Below are 10,836 nucleotides of genomic sequence, written 5' to 3' on the forward strand. Positions count from 1 at the left end.
TTCATTAAAATGTTACCAAATTGTATTCACTGCCAACCGCAACCCCCAAAAGGTTTTTAGCCCCAAAGCTTATAACTGTCAACCCACTCCGATTATTGGGCTACGTGGGCGTGGCCCATGGGCATTTGCCCATAAAAATGATTGCCCTGAGGTAAATTAAATTTGCATAAAATTTAACGCTCCGCCGCAAGACGAGGAAAATGCAAGAAATCCTTTGCCTTTGGGTAGAGAAAAAGAAAGAAGTCGGGCTCGCCGGAGGGTTGCCAGCGGTAATTAATCAAATTGTTGGCGTGGTAATGAGCTTGTCGGTGGTCCCAGGCCCCGATGTTTGTCACCCACCCACCTTCCACCCACTCCCACTCCCAAGCCCGCTCCCCTCCCACTTTCCCCGCCCCACCAATCATCGGACGCGTTAACGCCACTTTAGACAAGACCTGCAGTTGGAGTCTGCAAAATTACTTATCACCAGAATAATCAGGGGCATTATCAAGGTAACCCGGAGTGACACCGGAGGTCTGTGGGTTGGTGGGGGCTGGACGGGCTGGGTGGGTCGGTGGGTGGTTGAACGGCCAGTCTGTCACTGTCGGGGTGTCGCGAACCACTCGACCTGCAGCATCTGGCCCCCGGCTTTTGGGGCGCATCGAGTAATGAGATTGCGTTAAACAAATGGGGCTCTCCCTTTTTATTGCACGTAATAGACACCGGAGGCTGCTTACACGCTCGTAATTTATTTTGATTACATTTGTCGTTCCTCTGTCAGTGGTCCTTCCGCAGTGCTCTCCCCGTGATTCCGGGCATTACGACTTGTCGGATATCCCAGTGTGTTTGTTTGCCTAACTAAAGCCATCGGCAGTTAATCAGAAAGCCGAAAATCTTCATTAAGTCAACCAAACCAGGGCAACCTTGCTCTTACTAATTAAAGGCTCTAAAAACTTTGATTTTAGAGTTTGTCAATAGAAATTGTGCTTTTAAAGGAGGCCCTTATGAAACTAAATCAGCAGTTTGTCGACTTCATTCTATATTTAATATAAATGTTGTGGTGAACAAATTTGCAAATGATATTGAGAGATGATTCACTCATTAAATTCCTGAAATTCCGAGCTCAAACTGGTTAAAATATAAAAACTACTCTACTTTTAGAAATCGACAGCGCACCAGTTCTGAGAAATTTTGAAAAAAATCACAAGAGGGGGTAACTTCCTCCGAGATTTCTCAAATATTAAATTCCCAACCAGAACTGCCCAAAACTCGAGTAGGGAATCCTTAAAGGATTCTGCGCCCTATTCGAATCACTTTGATTACAGTGAAGGGCACGTACTATTCCTTCTTGCCCGAGCATTTTTTGCATAACGAACACAGCCTCCGGCTGTCAGTGACACTTGTCTCAGCGTGTTGTGTTGGACAATGTTCGTGCCAAGGCACTGCGATCCCACCCGACCCATGGAAGCCGGGCCAGCCCAGGCCAGCCCTTCCGAACCCATTTCGTCTGCGCCAGCCTCACCCCACTCCACTCGCTTTGTCATTGTCTTATTTTGCATTTTGTATGGGGGCTTTGATTTGATTGAGCATTTGTTCGCTTGCCTTGTCCCTTTTCGCTGATTTGAATTTCGTTAAATTTCGCTTTTTTGTCGCTGAAATATTTTATGTGCGTAGCCCCGGCCGGGCTTTAAGGACAGCAGACGATATCAATTTGCTGTCGCTTACCGCTCGTTCCCTCTCGGTCTGCTGTGCAAATTGATTTCCATCGATAGGATTTGCAGCGGCATGAAATTGACGATTTCGCCGAGTGTTCGCGCACATTTGACCTTCGCAGCGGAGTATACATTACTCATTCATAAATTAAGGCAGGACTGAAAAGGTATTTTAATACTCCGGTATTCCTTTTGCGTTCACATTTAATTCTCGATGGGCACTCGACGTGAGGCTCTTCAATGTGCAATGTGCATGTTCAAGGGCGGCTGCTTCTTAATGTATCAAAGGAAATATTTCAGTCGTGTAAAGTAAAATAGTAAGTGCACTTATTAAGGGTTTGTTTCTGTTAGTTTGCAAAGGCTGCTCTTGAGAGGAGCATTTTCTGATTATACAATTAAGACTTGATCAGCCTGCTTGGGAGTAGGGGCACTTTGTTTCCCTAAACTTAAGCCTCCTTTATCCGTTTTGGTTTCACATCCCATTTGCTGGCGTTTCCTGACAGCCGCCGAATTGCGACATTTGCATAAATTCGTGGGCCGAACAATAAAGAAAATTTCGCATCAAATAACATTCAATCACCTGCCACACACACCTGAGCATCCCGGGCGGCTAATGTCCTGGCTACAGCAGCCAGGATCAGGCGTCGCCTTCAATTTGCCGGCAGAAACACAGAATTAATAGTAACACATGTAGAAAAGGTGTGCCTGCCCCCAGAAGCTGCCACTCGCACCCGGAATATGAATAATTCGGGGGGCGACATGTAAATGCCTAACATCTCCTTATCCCCGTGAGTTACAAATGCGAGTCTGTGATAAATTTCGTCGACATGCCAGAAACACGGAAAGATGTCAGCCGGGGAACTGGGGCCAGGTAGCTGGTAATCACGACATTTCAAATTCTGTATGCAGATATTGCCTCACCTACGCTCAGAGAGCTGTGACAGTTGTGTGAATAATTTTTAATTTTATTATCGCGCAAATGGATTACGGGCAATAACATTCGGGCCCTGAGCGCGGGCCAAAGTTATGGCATTGGCCCAGTCTGCGGTGAATGATCAATCAGATGGCTTTTGGTGGAGCGTTTTGTATTCCGGGCACACAGCACTCGATGGTACACCTAAACAAAATATATGTAGCAGCTGGGCAGGATAGACTTCTTAAAAGACGCCTTCCATCCTGCCGTCTCCAAGGTATGTGTAGAGCTCACTTGGAGGACTAAAAATAGGGGCATTTTTGCCCGTGTAGGCAGACCAATTCAGTGGCCTTCCAAGGGTTTCTCTTTAATTTCGGCTCTGTTTGTCTGCGTGCTTAGATGGGATTATTAGAGGCCCCGGGGAAAAGCGCGTCAAACACATGAAATCAATTACATTTCTCTAATGTAGGCACAGCTGCCTTTTCCCGACTCCCCGGTCCAGAAGGAGAAGGCTTTCAGCAGCTTGAATTTTCCGATTTTCCGCCCAGACGGGGTGAAATCTCAGGTATTTGCGAGCTAATAAAGTTTGCCTTAAAGTATTTGGCATAAAACTTCGGCTGCGTGGGCCAGGGTTATTTGTTTTGATATTAGTGGGTCCTAAGCATGCATGACATGCCCTCCATCGAGCCCATTCATATTTGCTTAGTTCAGCCGTCTGGCCAGGAGTCCGCCGAAGAGGAGTCCTTACACGTGGCCCTCTGCGCATTGGTAAGCAATTTCCATGCTCGTATCAATAATTTCCTAGGTTTTATTGTTATTTGCGAGTATTTTTATGTATTTGCCGAGGCGATCCCTCCGCGCCCGGGGCGTGTACTCCCTCTCTTGGCCCAAATTGGGTTCGGTACTGAAATAGTTGGAAGACCCTAATGGAGATGGCTGTCAAAGGACTTTCCTGTGCGCCGCCGAAGGCAAATTAAATACCATGTTAATGTCGAGCACCCAACTACTGTTTTCATAATATGTCCTGCAAGCCAACGAATTAATTTAATTAATTGATTGGCAACTACAATAACAATGCAATTCGATGCCCTTAAGTGTGAAAAGCTTGATTAATAAATACGCGCTTATTAAATGAACACAAAGGAAGCGCCATTGTTGTAGTAACGAATTTAATTCAGCTCCCACGACAAATGCAAGCGAACAGCATGATAATAAAAAGCAATCAAATACCTTTCAAGGCGGGAAAAATCAAATAGTGGCACAAAAGAGGCGGAAATCAAACGGAGCCATTAAGTGAAATGTAGCGGAAGTTTCATATAAAAACGCAATTATCCTGCCACACACACTCGTCCAGAAGACGAATGACAGGAAATCAACAGGCGATGCCATGTGGCAATTTAGCAGCAAATTGTTTTCTTCCACCTGACAGTGGCAGGCAAACCTCAAACCCGAGCTCAATCAATTCCGTGCGGACCGGCAAAGAGAGCCAAATCAAACAGGAACTTGCTGAAAATTAATACTTTTCCCAGTCACAGTCACCGAAGGTGCACAGGTATCCTGATCGCCAGAATCAAAATCGACTGTAATGCGAGAATGCCCTCTGCCTCGCAGTAATTAAATTCAGCACGACAAATAAACGCATTAGGCTAAGTAACTCAACTAGGTAACCGAAAGCGGCGTAAAGTGAAAATTTTCATTATTAATTTTGGGCCCATCTACTCGAATTCCCATCCACGACCCCCAAACCCACCTATGTCATGTCTAAGCACACTTTGCTGTCTGAAATGGAGCCCACCTGGGGTTTTTGGCCCAGGACCACGCCCAAAGGGGATGCATACAATACGGGCTGTGAATTATTTACGCGTTTTCCCAGGTACTGGCACTAAACCATTATGCGTAGCATACTTTGGGGTCTATTACTCCTATAAAATTCGATTTGAATACTCGTTGGCATCCGGACATTTGCTAATTGAATTCCGCTAAGCATTAATGGCAAACAGCCTGTGCGGTCAGCGAGTTTTTTGCAGCAACGCGAGCTTGGGCGCATTATGCGACCTACAAATTTAAAGGTCTGCGGAAAACAACTCTGCTTGCAACAAATATTTATTGTTAAATATCATAAAAGTTGTACATTTTGGGCTTTTATTATTTTCCAAATTAACTGAGGTGAATGGATTGTCCCTTAAGTCGCAGTGAAGTGGGTTCGTCTTCGTGAATATATGAAACCAAGCATTAAGCTTTCATTGTCATATAGTTTATATGAATAATTTATGGTATTTGGAAAGCCAGAACTGCGAGTCGAGCGCAGCTTCTTGATCTGGTCTACACAATTCCGTGTCATAAGCTTGATGGCCTTCGGAACTCCCCGCTTATCGGAGATGTTCACAGTTTTCCTATAACTTCCCCAGGATTCGCGGTCGACGGGGAGTGCGATGCGCAGGACATCGTTTTCGCAAATGGCTGTGCACGGCACTGTAAATAATCCACACCATGTTTGCTTGCCACTTGGCAGGACCGAGGTCCTTATGGCCCTGTGTAAGTGTAAATAAGTTCCTGTGTGCTGGCTGCTTGCTAACAGTCAATATCAGCAAACAGCAACGAGTGGCAGCAGGTAGCTGGCAAGGGCATATTGCACTGTGTTGGCTCGAAAATCGAATGGTGACATAGGGGCACAATACGCTGAAATGCACTCAGCCAAGTTAAAATATATTTGCCTATCCAATGTATGTATTTATGAAATCGTGAGCTGCCAGCTATCAACACTTTATGACGTTTATTCTGGGAAAAAGGGAAATTTTTCCCTAAATCCATTCCGTTTATGAGTACCTATACTACTGTGAGCGAAAACAATGGCAAATTGATTTGTAAACTGAAACAAAATTAATTCATTCTTATAAATCAATATTACCCCCTCCCGAAAACAAGCACTTATGCCAACGTTTTTTGCATTCCTCGAAACATGCCAGATAGTCCCTTTCCGGCCAAGCCAGCAGCGGTTTCGATTTTCTTCGATTGTTTTCAACTCATCAGACGACTCGAACGCGTTCTTGAGTTTTGGCAAAAGCCAAAGGTTACACAAAATTAAGTCGCAAATTTAGTGGTTAGGCAACGAGAAGCGTCGTTTTACACGAATTGAACTTCCTAATGCACCACCCCAAAAAAATCTAAAAATGGTAATTTGCCCAACTTTTTCCATGTTAGTATATCTATAATTTAAAATCTGATCTGATTTTGAATGGAAAAAAATCCTTTCTTATTTAGCCACACAGTAGTAAATAGTTTTGATGGTTTTGCTCTATAATTTTAATCAGAAGTTTTGGTAATTTCTCGCAATTTCATAGTATATTCAAGCTGCGTCTAAGAATAAAACCGTAATGCACTTTTCAGAACATTTTGCAACCTTGTTGAACAAACAAAGCGTTTACCTCACAACCAGCAGTAGTAAATATAAATTCTATAGAATTGTTAATTAAATCTTTCCAAAGGGTTTATTTATGTAAATATGGTAGTAAGGCAAATTCGGTTCTATTTATTTTAGTTTTTGTACTTCGCAGGAATTTCCTTTTGTTTCAAACCACACATGCAGTTTGTTAAATAATAGGAATGCAACAAAGACTGTGGTCGGAATTGCTTTATGTTGTTTCCGCTTTTCAACTGCTAGTGACAGGTTATGCCCTTTTTATGAGCTGCCAACCCACAGAAGGCAGTAAAGAACTCGGCCTGGCTTACAGCAATTTCGCGCAGCTTTAATTTATGCTGCGGTCTAAGTTCCGTTTCAGGAAATTACAATTTGGCCGACGGATAATCATTTACAAGACTTGCGGAGTCGAGCATGCACTACGATTTCCCCCGACGGCCCATAAATCACAAAACAAATTGAGAATTTAAGAGCTCTCGACATGCAACAGGATGCAGAGGGGCGCCATGTGCAAAAAAGCTGCCAGAAATGCAAATTGAAAACTGCACATGGTGTTAACAATATTTCATGGAGTTCACTGACCACGAGGGACCGACTTCCTATGAGCCTGGGGCGGGCCTTTGAGCCAAGCCACAATTGAAGTAAGTCGAGATAACACTTTGCTTAATACCATGTTGGCTTACTTATGCGGGCTGAGATTATAAGAGTAACTTTTGGAGTTATCCACGATGATACGCCTTCGGGCCACAGAACTTTGGAACTTTGCAAGGTGGGGCCAGATGTAGGCCAATTTTAGGAGAATGATTTAACTCTTGCATATTTAAATACCCTTTTACTTTTACTGTTAGGGAAACAACATAAAACTGGGTGATAGGTGTCAGCACAGGAAATATTGTGCCAAGTAACAAGCGAATCGGTTGTACGAAACATAATTTGCACACACGTAGGTGTCGTATTTTTTATGATATGCATGTAATTTGACTTTTTAATGCTGTCGGACGATTTTCGGCTCGTGTCAACTCGTAAATAATTAGAATCCAACTTTGAGTTTCGGTCTTGCAAGGCGTCTGACAAGGCACTTGAGTTGCCAATGCATTTTTTATGATTTGGCGTGTAAAATAAAATTAACTTTACTGCCGGCTTACGTGGCGTATGTGTAACTTTTTGATGTCCGGGCAATAAAGTGTAATTTGAAGTTGAGTGCCGGGGCAAATGGCTGAAAACGTCTTTAAACTTCGGTATCTGATTGTCACATAAAAGTTGAGCCAATTTGAATTGCAATTGTCCGATCTTTGCTAGGATAAACCGTTTTTAAAACTAATTAAAAGTCAGACATATCGATGAACGAAAATATCACGAAAGCAAGATTATAGCTGTAGCTGTAATGAATAGATTAACAAATTAAGGGTATGAACGAAACGTAAAAAACACCTTTGCCACAACAAATTTGTCAAAGGTTTTCAATAGTGATAATAAATACGTAAGCTGTTGAAAACTTTTTTATATTTACCAAACACACCATTTCGTGCGACAAAGGGATCGATTATAGGAAGAGGTACAAAAATATTTTTCATACTTAAAGTTAATTAAAAGAAATGCTGAAAGGGCGAGTATGAAATGAATATTTCTTTCTCGTCTGGAAAAACACCGCCAACGGCAGCTGTGTTTACCTTGGACAGCAAAAAGCTTGGCGGGCAAAAACTTAATGGTCCCCCATGCGCACTGTTGGCCGCCAAGTACCGAAAAACACTCTGCGGGGGTGTCGCCCAATTAAGTGAAATACGCCAGGTGCTGCTGCCACTCAATTTGAATGTAAAATTTAAATGAAACATTTGGATTTCCCCGTTGAAATGTGCAACTGGCAGCCGGCTTCGGAAAAATGGTTACATATTTAAGTTCAAATCCAGTTTTTACTGCCCGATTTCGAGAGCAAACGCCGTCTGGGGCGGATCACTCTACTTTAATGAATATTTTATGTTTCCGAGGTCCATTTTTGAAAAGGGTGCCATTTCCATAAAATTATATTTAAGAATGCACTGAAGTTAAGCGGCTTTTAATGTTTAACCCCACGCCTACGGCATTAAATCGATCCACTGTTGTCCTGCGGGCTTGAATAATCCAGCATGCACAACGGGTGAAAGTGCAGTGTTTATATTTTCTTTATTTTCCAGGTTTTTAATTAAAACTCATTTGCGCATTTGTGGGCTGTCATTAAAAGTTACGTGCAAATGTATGCGGATATGCAAAGGGGAGCGATTGGAACGTGCCTTGGCACATTTATGCTCCACATTCCCCGCAAACAAAAACTAAAACGGGCCAAACGACCTCACCCAACCGGGATGCCTAAGTGCCGAGGAAAGCACATGGAGCCATCGCATTAAAGAAATTCAGAAATCCATAGACAGAAGTAATACAAAATACCCAAAATGGAAACTTCAAAGTGGCAGACCGTGCGTGCGTAGTCAGCCTCTTTTACTTTTACGAGTGCCTGCCAAAGAGCCACATTTGGAATAATATTTTATTGGGAAAGGATGCGACGAACTGATGGATACAAAAAGCCAGACGCATAAATATCAATCCAGCAAAGTTGGCCAAGTTTGGGTAGGAAAATGTATTCGGAGAAGAAGTTAAAGGAGCTTGAGGTATCTGAAGAGGCGGGCTCCTTGAGGTTTTACAGCATTTCTCCGTATTTTATTAATCCTACTTAATTTCTTGAAGTTTTATTTAAATTTATAACAACATCTGTTCTCAAAATTGGGCAATTAGGCCACGGATACTTTTTAAGTTCAACGAAAGTAAATGTTGATGCAGTAGACTTAATAGGGAACAGAATTCTTGCTAAGAACTAACTACACATATTTTCAATGGGAACGCTTTCGCGAAATTTAGCCCGCTTCGCCTTCCGAGAAACCATTTTTCCTTGGCTGCAGGTAGCTTTTCCTTAATTTCCAAGAATTATAAGACTTTCCTGTGGGAAGGCTTTACTGCTGCACCATTAAGATTGATATCGACGAGAGATAAATTTGTATGCGGCGCTGCGAGCGGCATTTATGCTAACACCAAATTCAGCCACTAAAGCAGCCATAAAACAGGCTTCATAAAGCGCTCAAAACCGCATGAGAAGCGTCCTAGACGTGGCTTTCCCACTCTCCCCGCTCTTCCGACTTCCCACGGCCGCTGCTGTTATCAACAGTCAATAAATAAAATCTCATTAAGTTGAAGGCGCCGCAGGAGAGAGCGCGGTCGAGGAGAGTGGAAACTCCTCCTGGCCGCGGAGTGAAATTATAAAATTTCCATTTTATTGACATTTGAAATTGACTGATATCGGCAGGGAGGACTGAAAGGGCATGCACGACTGCCGCTGCGGTCGAGTTTAAGTGTGTAAGGCGACCTAAAGCAAATTTGTGGCAAGCGAAATAAAAGCCAGCAGGCAGGAAAATAAAGCGCGGCAGGCGGCAGGGAAAGCACGGCCCACGAGTCAATCAGGTTCGGGAAAAAATGGTTCAATAAAGTCAACACCCCCGGGAGAGGGGGCGTGGCACGGCCCACGGGCAGTCAGTGAGCCACTGAGCCACTGAGCCAGTCAGCCGGAGTTCAAACAAAAAGCGTCGGGAGTTTCGCCCGGCATCCAAATTACATTAGCGCCGCGCCCAAGGAGGCGAGGGCGACGCATCCTGCAGCCCAAATGAGTGAGTCCCAAGTGTCGATGGCTGATAACAGCCGGAAGCCGAGTACAGAAGCCTCAAACGCCTCGGAGGCGAAAGCTCAAAAGACAAAGACATTGGGGAAAACAATTTTCGCAAAGCAAAAGTGAATGAAAATAAAAACAACGCAAGTGTATCCGAATTGGCTGGAAAGCAATTTTTTGCAGCCGAGGTGTGTCGTGGGCGTGGCTGACTTGATGGGTGACACGTAAATTTAGACTCTTCGCGGGGCGAAAAGGAAACTTTCAGCAATCAATAATTCAAATTGGGCGCTTCCAGAACCGAGCAGGAACAGGGGAAAAACTGAAAAACCCAAAACAATCGTGTTAATTTGCATTGGCCAGACAAGTGAAGTGAAAAACTTTTGTTTATGTTGGCAATCCAAAGAATATGCGTCTGATGAATACAATTAAAATTAACATAAAATGAAAAACACGAATAATATGTGGGCACGCAGTAGTTACTGAAGAAATGGCATAAACAAAATCAGAGATTTTGTGTTAAGTTTTTCAAAATAAACAGTTCAAGAAAAAAAACTTTGTATCCAGTCGTATCCAGCTGGGAACAAGAGGCATTTTCTTTACAAGTGCAAACAAATTCCTTTAAAATTCCTCGTCTATTTAATGTACACACTACTCTGTCAGCGTAATAAATATACGACACTTTTTCATTTAAAGCGCAATATTCAATGTAAATTTATACGCTTTTTTCTTTGCCATAAAAGCCCAACATATTTTAATTCATTTGCGTAGAGCTGGACTTTTATTTGTGGCTAAAACTCATGGCGAAATGCGTTTTTAAACTCAATTTCCGGGGGCATTTTCCTAGTTTGTTTTTCGAGTGTCATAAATCATGTTGCAGTCTGTAGTTTGCTAAGCGCAGTCTGTGACTTTCAGCGATAGCCTGTGGCAGATTGTGATTTATGACTCTTGTAGGTTGCTGTTTTGGCATGCAGCATGCAGCAGGGCTGTAGTTTTTGCAAGTCGAACCAGTCTTTTGAAGGACATATTTCAGTAACAATGACCTGCCAGAGACGACCGCTTCGAATTGTAACCTTTTTAAATATTTAAAATACTTTGTACTGGCGCCTTTCGCCTTTAATAAAACAGC

The sequence above is a fragment of the Drosophila biarmipes genome, chromosome 2R, assembly GCF_025231255.1.
Source record: "Drosophila biarmipes strain raj3 chromosome 2R, RU_DBia_V1.1, whole genome shotgun sequence".
In the NCBI taxonomy this organism is placed as follows: domain Eukaryota; kingdom Metazoa; phylum Arthropoda; class Insecta; order Diptera; family Drosophilidae; genus Drosophila; species Drosophila biarmipes.